This window comes from Armigeres subalbatus, unplaced genomic scaffold (assembly GCF_024139115.2).
Source record: "Armigeres subalbatus isolate Guangzhou_Male unplaced genomic scaffold, GZ_Asu_2 Contig1429, whole genome shotgun sequence".
Lineage (NCBI taxonomy): Eukaryota > Metazoa > Arthropoda > Insecta > Diptera > Culicidae > Armigeres > Armigeres subalbatus.
Window position 1 is genome coordinate 59,756 of NW_026942209.1, and position 10,606 is coordinate 70,361.

At 38.6% G+C, this 10,606-nt stretch overlaps 1 long non-coding RNA gene across 1 annotated transcript; it reads left to right on the forward strand.

Annotated features, from left to right (window-relative positions):
* Positions 1-8,818: 8,818 nt before the first annotated feature.
* Positions 8,819-9,926, forward strand: LOC134202811 (uncharacterized). Its single transcript, XR_009977348.1, has 3 exons — positions 8,819-9,486; positions 9,542-9,716; positions 9,773-9,926. It is a non-coding gene; the product is annotated as an uncharacterized LOC134202811 (long non-coding RNA).
* Positions 9,927-10,606: the final 680 nt, after the last annotated feature.

A 10,606-nucleotide genomic window follows, 5' to 3' on the forward strand; every position in this document is an offset into this window, starting at 1 on the left:
AAGAAGGATCTAGTATACATTTCAATTTTCCTTCCATTCCTCGATCTCTCCCTATCTCGATGGTCCTTTCAATATCGACTGTCGATGTGGAGAGGCGACTGTAGTATAGGGAAATTTATTTTTTCATTATACTGTTGATGACGCTTCCCCATTAAGCGCAGGTTAAAAGAAAACCTACATAGCTAAAAGGAATACTCAACATCTTTCACTCAGTGAAAACCGCATCTTAATTGATCGTTCCAATAATTAGTAATCGAATTTAATCTATACCACGGTTTTCTGGAGCTAATTGCATAACTCCTCAACAGGCAACATTGCTGCTCGTGGCGCGAAAGATAGCACACACAAATCCAGGCTACTATGTTGCACTGCACATTTCAGTGATGCCCTCAAAGAAGTTTAACGATCATGACTAAAGATTCGCAACCTGTATTAAAATCGATTACTAATTACTGGGGGAATCAATCAACATGCGGTTTTCGTTGGGTGAAAGCTGTTGAGTATTCCTTTTAGCTATGTAGGTTTTCTTCTAACCTGCGCTTAATGCGGAAGCGTCATTTACAGTATACTGAAAAAATAAATTTCCCCATACTAATTTCCATGCAAACTTGAAATCGCTTGTGCTAAATCAGTTTTAATCCAAATGAGCTCAAATTTTCAGAGGACACTCAGAACACGATAAAGAATCAGATGAGCACTGTGGAGCAAAATCGATTTTTTGAACCACCCTATTCTCCAGTTCTTCGCCAAGCCTGCTTCACCCATATTCCCTCGTACAACATCAACCTACCCGTCACACAGTTCTCTCTAGATGAAGTGTTGTTAGCCATCGATGAGCTTGACTCTAAGAAAGGGTCAGGTACGGACGGATTTCCTCCACTGAACTAGCAACTCCGATCATAGGTTTGTTCAACCGGTTGCTGTATGAAAGGACATTCCCAACCCTTTGAAAAACAGCTTTCATCATTCCAATCTGGCTAAATAAAGCTAAATCTGGCAACATCAGTAATGTGGCGAACTATCGCGGCATTTCTATACTATGCTGTTTGAGCAAAGTATTCGAGAAGCTCCGAACCGATCTATCGAGTTAGTGGATGAGCCTGATGAAATAAAACAGCCGATAAATATTAACTGTAGATTTGATTGTTTTCACCCGATTACTTTTGAAGAACTTAAAAACATTTGCTTTTCTTTAGGTAAAACGGCTGGAGTTGATAATGTTAATGCTAGAGTTATGCAAGATTGCTTTTCTGTAATTGGACTCAACTTGCTGGACCTTATAAGTGAATCGTTATAAACTGGGCACGTGCCGCATGTTTGGAAGGAATACTAGTGATTCCAATACAAAAAGTTGCTGGAACGATTAAAGCCGAAGAGTTTCGTCCCATCAACATGTTGCACACATTAGAGAAAATTTTAGAACTTGTAGTTAAAGGCCAGCTAATTACATATTTAAATAGTAATAACTTGTTAATACCGGAACAATCAGGTTACAGGGAAGGTCATTCCTGTGAAACTGCATTGAACTTGGTATTATCTAAATGGAAGGAAAATATGGAGCGTAAAGATACTATTCTAGCTGTGTTTTTGGATCTCAAACGCGCTTTTGAGACAATTTCTCGGCCTTTATTGTTGAAAACTGTTAAGCGCTTTGGAATTTCGGGTTCTGCATACAAATGGTTTGAAAGCTATTTGTCTGACAGATCCCAACGGACTGCTTTCAATGATTATGTGTCGTGTCCCGTGGAGAATGACCTTGGTGTACCACAGGGAAGTGTATTAGGCAGCCCCCTGAAACGGCTGTCATCTGCATACAATATGATTGAAGCCGAAAACTTGGTGCTAAACTTGGTGCTAGCTGTCAAGCTGTGGCTTTAAGAACGGAACACAGTGACGCGTGCGACAATATCGCTCGAGAAGAAATATAATTCGAATAGAAGAAAAAAGAAACAGTTTTTTTTTTCAAAAGCGCTGAAATATGTTTCATTAATGTATTGCAATTATCTCTATAGCTGATTCGTTAATTTTGGTTAAGTTTGGACAATTGTGTTTTTCAATTATTGAGGCACTAATAAACTATTTTGTTCGCCTCGATGATGATGATGGATTTTATATTTATTGACGTAATTGTAATTTGACCTTTTTCTTGTGTAGTCTACAAAAGTTTGAGTCTCGCGCGCGTAAGGCAGATATGAATGATTTTTAAATTTATGTACAGACTTGCGCTTTTTCAGCTGTTTCAATGATTCTGCGGATTAGTAATAGGCTATCTAGTAGAGTTTGGTTTCCGCGGTTGATACCGAAACTTTTGATATCGACGGAGCGGTAACACAAGTTTTGATTTTGTTGACGACATAGTTTATTAGATTATTATTGATGCTTTCGAGTGGCTAACGTTACTTGTAATAACATGAAACGCGATTCTTGGTGGAACTTTTGAAATCTGTGCGAGAGGTATCACAAGTTTTGCATTTTTATGAACTCGAAGCATCACTACTGATACTTATGAGAATCTGTAGATGAAATAAACAGTTTTTTACATTTATTATTTTTGCTGGATAGTAATGGAAAGTTATGAAATTTATATCTGTGATGGTAATCAGATCGTTTTTGTTTTGTTTTGCAAATCTGATTAAATTGTTGAAAAATTAAATTCAATTAATTATCTTAAAGATAAATCGTCTAGCTCAAACCTTTGTAGGGGTATGTGGCGGGACCATCATCATCATCATCATCAGCTGATGCACAACATTATTTACACCATTGCCTCACCAATTATCTCGATCAATCAACACGGATTCATGAGGCAACGCTTAACCACAACTGACCTGATGTGCTACGTATCCACGCTTTCAAGAGAAATGGAAAGGAGAAACCAAATCGATTCGGTGTACGTTGACTTCGCAAAATCATTCGATACCGTACCTCACTCCCTAGTCATCGAAAAACTAAAACCAATAGGCTTCCCAAATTGGATTACGGAATGGATTTCCTCCTATCCCTCTGGTCGTTCCTCGTACGTAGTGGTCAACTCAGCAAGCTCGCACTCATTCTGTATTACATCCGGAGTGCCCCAAGGCAGCTTAATGGGTCCACTGCTATTCAACATGTTTGTGAACGACCTAAGCGTTAAGCTATCCTTTTTCAAGCTCTCATTCGCCAATGACTTAAAGTTTTTTCGCGTCATAGAATCCCCTGATGACTGCATCGCTCTGCAGGAAGATATCAACAACATATAGATCTGGTACAGTGATAATAACATGCGTTTAAACAACAATAAGTGCAAGAACATATCATTCACTCGTTCCAGCAACCCAATACACCACCAATACACTTTAGGAACGGAGGTACTGCAACGAGTCACTTCTATCTGCGATCTTGGAGTCATCATCGACAGTAAGCTTCAATTCAAGGAGCATGTGGGGATAACGTCCAGGTTCATTTAGGGTCCTGACATTCCAGGTACCGAGTTTCCAATCATAGTCCTTATTTCGTTGCCGGGTCGGTTGCCAAAAATAACGTTCTCTTTTTCTTCTATCTCCATTTTTCGTGGTATTTGAGAGGCTTCAGTAAGCTACCTTATCGGGGTCGCGTTACCTATATCGCGATGATGGGGCTGCCACCTTAGGTATAGCTGACGCGATACAGCATTTCGTTAATCAGCCGATGGGTACCAGGCAGACGCTGTTTGAGCCGCACCTCCTGGTGAACAGACGCTCAAGGCGTACATTCTCACTCTAGCTGATGTCAGAAGGACAACAGTGCCCAGGCTGCACTACCAGCTAAGTACACAACTCTTAGCTGGCGGTCTTTTGTCATCGGACGACCCGTGGAAGCGTGAGATAGGGACCAGTGGGGACTAGAGCTCTGTTGGGCGCTCCTTCCTTGATTATGGCAAATTATGCTTGAACATGGTTTTCCGGCGAAACTGATACGGCTGATTCGTATAACGTTGGACGGATCGAAATCAAGTGTAAGGGTTGCGGATGAAATATTGACGTCATTTGTTACATTAGATGGATTAAAGCAGGGTGATGAATCTACTGTTCAATATAGCGCTCGAGGGAGCGATTAGGAGAGCTGGTGTGCAAAGAAGCGGTACCATTATCACAAAATCGCATATGCTCCTGGGATTTGCGGACGATATCGATATTATCGGAATTGATTCATTTTACGTTCTTTATTCATTTTCAAACAATTGATACATTTCAAAGCAGTTGACGTGCAATCAGATGTTTTGTGACCTTCGCTGCGCTTAGAGCACGCAACACTTTTCTTGCATTCCGTACTCATGTGCCCGAATTCTCAACATTGGAAACATCGTAGAACACTAACTTCGGGAACTACAAGGCACCGATCAAACCTTGTATTCACTTTCTTTGCGGTCAACAAGCAACTATGAGTATCCTTATCGACTTCAATCACAACATTGTATTTGTTGTACTTGAAGCGTACGTCCTGATAACCTTTACTTCATTTATAGCGATCTCTTCATTTTGATTTTTTTAAATCTCGATGAACTCATCGGAGGATAATTTATCGCACATGCCCATCACTTTAAGCCTTAAGGAGAAGTCTTTTGTGTACTGCACAGGCCACTCCGGCCTTAGTCTGGTAATAAATAAATAAATAAATGTGACGTAATTGGGCTGAGCAGATCATTTCCGTGGAAAAACGGGACAAACGCACCTGAAAAACGGGACATGTCGAAAAATCTAGTGACAAAATTCAAGAGCTGTGGAAATTTCAAAATTTTAGAGTCAATCGTTCACCACCTATCGTATTGAGTTAGTTGATAAATACTAAACTACAAATATTTCACTCTTCAAAGGGGCGCGGACAAAAATATAAATGAACACAAAATAATGCATTTTTACAATATTTTTAAAAAATTGTGGAATTTTGAAATTATATTTTAATTTAACTCTTAAACATGCATTAAGGATTTTATTACTGACCAATATCAATTCCAATTCTGAACAATTGAAAATAACAAAAAATAATCAAAGTAAGTAATATAGTTCCCATATGCTTCCAAAAAGGCGGGACTCGTGCAATTTCGTCGCGAATAGTAAAACAAATCTTGGCTAATTTATAGGCTGATTTGCAGCTCGGACTCTCGGGGATTTCCGACAGGATTGTAATTTAATTTAAAACGGGCCGAAATTCTAATTTTCTGCAACGGAATCCCATAAATCCCGCCCATACAAATGGAAGCGAAATTTGCAGACAAACTTAAAATTGATCAAATTTTAATGCCTTCGGAATAACCAGAAAAAAATCATTGAAATAAAACTATATGAAAAAATCACCCGTTGTCGCCTGTTGTTATTAACTGTTAAAAACCTTAAGAAAAGTCGATCCATGCAAAATAAAGAGCGGCATAGACATTGGCGTTACTAGGAAATGTTTAAGGGATTCCAATGAGAATCTTCTAGAGATTTCTAATAAAATTCTCTGGGAATTCCAAAGGAAATGTTCTAGGAGTTCCAACGTGGATGTTCCAGAGATTCCATCAAAAACCTCCAGAAATTCCAACGTGAATGTTCAGGGATTTCGTAGGAAATGTTCCAGGGGTATAGAAGCAAATCGTCGAAGGATTCTTAAGCAATCTTCGAATTAATTCTCCAGGGATTCCGTAAAAGACGAGCTCGGTGGTCTAGTGGCTACCGCTTCTGCTTTATAAGCAGGAGGTCGTGGGTTCAATTCCAGGCTCGTCCCTTTCCTTCTTTGTATTTCTATTCTAGTTCTTTCTGTGTTTCACGTTCTACCGAAACGATTCTTACTGTTATAACCTTCCACACTAACAATTCCAAAAACCTCCCGTGGCACCTATGAGAGGTCGTAGAGTTCTCTGCATCTTTCTTAAGTAGGTGTCCAACTAACCATCCTTCCCCTTCCTCAGCATTCGCAAGGACGTGGCCAGGACAGATCTCGACTATTTGAGAGTGCATTGCTTCCATCTAAGAGATAGTGGTTAGTCCCAAATCAATATCTGTGGTAACGGATGAAAGTGATGCTACTCTCATACAATAGTCTTGGCTTGTACCACCTACGAATTTGTGCAAATTGCTCAATGCTAATGCTAATGCTAATGCTAATTCTCCAGGGATTCCGTAAAGAATCCTTCAAGTGAGGTTAATATTCCTCTGGTAGTGAGGTTAATATTTAATTATTTTACATATCTGCATATGTCCCTGAATATGTGTATAGAATTTTCAGCTACATCTAGTACCTCAATGAATAGAGGCGGAAGTAGATTTCTCTTAATAAAAGAGCGAAGCTTGATGTCACTCATTAATTATATCCGACAGATCAAAAAAAGAGAGAGAGAGTTAAAAGTTCGACCATGAGAGTACATATGTATAATCGTGCTGCGAAATTTCTCCTAGAATTCTCCTTCTTTTCTCTAAACGTACTGCTTCGTATCTCTCGGATAAACCGAATTGAAATTTGAGGGCCAGAAACTTGGCATTCTCTCGACGACGTTTGCAGCGAACGGTTGGAACAGTATTTCATCCGCTATGGATCGGCGTTTAAAGAAATTGGCTGGTGTTCACCACACGATCGTCGAGGGATTCCGCAAAGCAAATCATTATGGGATTCCGAGGCAAAACGTCGAGAGACTCCTAATTAAATTTAGAAGAGATTCTGAAGCAAATCGTCATGGAATTCAGAAGCAAATCTTCGAACGATTCCGAAACAAATCTTCGAACGAATTATTAACTGTGAAAAATTAACGAGAGATTCTGAAGTACACCCTCCATGGATTATGAAGAATATCCCCCAAAGATTCCCAAGTATATCCCTCAACGAAACCGAAAGAAATCCAGTGTGAATTCTTCTGGATTTGGGTTGAAATACTTTGATGTCTCTGAAAGGAATTCTTTAGATATTCTAATGAGAATTCTTCTCGGGTTCTGATGGGAATTCCTTTCGGATTCTGATGAGGATCTTTCTCGGATGCTGATGGGAATTGTGGAGATTATCATGCTGATAGGCAAGTAGCAGTCTGCTGGAAAAATGCCACTTCAGTCCGTGATGGTTGACCATATGTCTTTGACTGCTGGCAAAGTACCACGATTGCTTTGATTGGCTTTCCGTTGTTGTTCATATCAAGCTAATTTTGATGCTTTCAATTCAATTAGATATTGCCTTTCCATAATTAACACCAAGTGCAATTTCACTACCACATAGGAATCTTTCTCAGAAATGAGAATCAAGCTCATTTGTCTTCCACACATTTCATTATGATAGGGTGAATATTAGGGTGGCGCAAATTAGTATGGGAAAAACTTTGTTCAATTTTTGTGATGGGCCGCCCTCTTATTTGGTTCTATTTGATGGCCTGATGCTCTGGACAAAATTTCAGCCAAATAGGTCAACGTTTGGCCAGTGCTAAACTCGTTGGAAGTTTATTTGGAAAAATGTATGCAGAAACATCCAAAAATAGTCAATTGCAGCTGGACTACACAACTTACGATGAATCCCATTCCGTGCCGATAGTTCGAAAGAGCCAGACGTGTGTGCTGTGTCTCATCGCGGATTGTGCTAGGTAGTGAAAAGGCTATTGTGTGGTGCGCTCCTACCTACGGATCCAAGGCGATCACTGTCGGCGAGTGAAGTACACGGACAGAAAACTCTTCACATTGAACCAAAAAATTGGATTGTTGTTTTTAAATAACCAAATTTTATAGAAAATACGAAGAGATTTATTGTTTTAACAAGATTTGTTAAGATAACATCAATGTCAAAGTATTATTGTTTCAACAATACTCCTTGAGAATAAGCTTTTTGAAAAAGCACAAACAAAAATCATAATACAGTTGAAAATAACCTCAGTTCATTTTTGTAGCTAAATTTGAAAAAATTAATTTTTGGTGTCAATGATATGAAATTATTCACTACAGTAGACGTTTGATAACTTCCAGCCATTTAAATTCAATTCGATAGTGGCAATAGTTTTGCAGTTATCGGACCACAAAGCTTCAAACCGATGATGTCAAGCTCAATGACAGCTGTTGCATTGTGTTGCACAATCAAATTCACAGTCACAGCATCTTAACGTCGACTGATACCCATTTTACGTGTAAATACATTGCAGTTAATAACGGCATGCGCTCCCTGAAACGTAAACATATTGAAGTTATCGATCGGCTAGTGTACAGTGACTATAATAACAGTGTCGTCAAGTGTCAGAATTGGAACATAATCGTCTGTCAGTTCCATACAAATGCGCGTTCCAAACGAGCAGGAGACCTGTCAAACGTGGTACATAACGTTACTCTTCTTATAGAACTCTAGGCTAGTGTAGTTTGATAAGTGCAACATGTCCACGATTTGTTTAGAAAACTCCGCTCGATAATTATAATGCATTTTAGGTGTCAAACTATTGTTTTGTATTCGACATTAATGCAGTTGAATATGACATCGTTTTGACGTTCAACGTCAATAAACGGACAAATTAGGCCCGCCAAAAGATATTTTAGTTAAACCGTCTAAGACGAATTAAGTACCGTCCATTTAATTCCACCAGTTAATTTTCGTTATCTTAGCAGATACGTATTTCGACCACAACTGTGTGGTCGTCTTCAGTGTCTTGTACTTGACTCGACTTCGTCACTTCCGTATCCGTATACGTATACGTCACTTCCGTATACGTATCTGCAAAGATAACGAAAATTAACTGGTGGAATTAAATGGACGGTACTTAATTCGTCTTAGACGGTTTAATACATTCCACTAAAAGAGCTTAATATATTTTTCTGATATTCTAGTTACCAGATTTAGATTGTCGCTTCGGTTCCCTTTGTTCTGCTGTCCGAAACATGTGTGCTGGTACCTAACTGTCAAATCGTATGTATTTTTCCTTCATTGACATTGAGATCCCCTATTTTCGCCAGCAAAAGATGTTCCGGACAGCGACGACAGCGACAATGTTTATCTTGTAACTAAAATATCTTTTGGCCCGCCCGATATTTACGTGGTGGATTTAAACTATACGCCACGTCCAAGCAAGTACGGTAGTAAATCTCCTTCTTAAATGAAATCGCTCATTAAGTACTTTCGTTATGACGGCGTTTTTATTTCTGTACTCGCATCTTTTTAACACCATGTCCACGCCGCGGAGTTCAAGGACGCTACGACGGCCTTAGCCGTTATAACACGTCGACAATAATTCCCTTTTCCAACTAGGTCTTACTACCATGACACAAGTTCTTTTATTAACTGCGATCAATTTTATAAACCATCTGCCTTGAGCATGAACACGTCCTGTAGCCGCATATCTTATCGTTAACAGAAGGCACAGAACCATTTGATGTTTGTCATATTTGTTTTCAACAAATTGGCATTATCAAATGTTTGGCTTGGTTTTAATGTAAATAACCATGGGATGAATTCCAAATCGTCGAATGTCAAAAATCGGAGGAATACCAGGAGGTACCAGGAATACTGGCGATTGCGAGTGAGATCTTTGAGATAATGGTATGTATATTTTGCTTTTGTAATATTATTTTACTTTACTTTCGTTTTTTTCCAGCGATTTGACATGAAGTTCACCTCATAGTTCACAATTAAAGGATCTGATGTAGCTGATCCTTTCTGCGGCATATCAAAGCTCCCAGACACTTGGAAGATCTGGAGAAGCATTATAGTGGAGGATATGTACTGTATACATTATGTAAAATGCTGCCTAATAGGTTTCTTCTATTTAGGTAAGTGAATTAATTCGATATTACAATGTTGTACTACAGAAAATGCTTTGTTCTAGATCGGCAGTTATTGGATTCCCTGTTGCCTTAGAACTCAGGCTGTAAAATTTAATGGAAAAATGAATTGTATCTAAATAATCCCGAATATCCCTTAATATTAAATAAATATATACGAATAAAAAAATCAACATTGACATGTTTTAAAAAGCAATGAAATTCGGAATAAAAAGAAAAACCATTTATTTTGAAAATAATGATGTTTGAATCAAACATAGATTTCTTGTTAAAACAATAATACTATTATTATAGATTTAAGCTTTCAGAAAAAGCTTTTCAAGTTTATGCTTTGCAAGCTCCTATGAAAACAACAATATCGGATTGTTGAAACAATAATAATTCTTATTACCGCCAAAACAATGTGAAATTCTTATTATATTTATGTAAGAAATTATTGTTTTTAAAATAGTTTTTTCTGCGTGTAGCTGCTTCTGGCGACGCCAGTGAAGCAGGCTATTGTTACTGCTGCTACCTACAGCAGCAGGGGCAGATAAGTGGCAAAACTTTTTATTGTTCTCCCTTCTGTTTGATACAGAGTGGAACTGCTTAGAATTAATCGAATTAGTTTTTTTTAAAGTTTTTTTTTCTAATTTGCTATTAGTTCTAAGTTAGTATTAGCAAAATTATCCTTCCACCTTGCGGGGTGAGAATGGAGGAGGAGACTGGAGAAGGCAATGTGCCTGCTAAAAATGGAGGGCGCACTCGATTGTACCATGCGGCTTCGCCTGGGTCTTGGGTTGTTTACTTTCGGCAGAAAGTAAAAAGCCTAGATTTTCTCGGCATTAAACGAGATTTGACGCGTCGTTTTCCGAAGCTTGATTTTTGCCAGATCAACA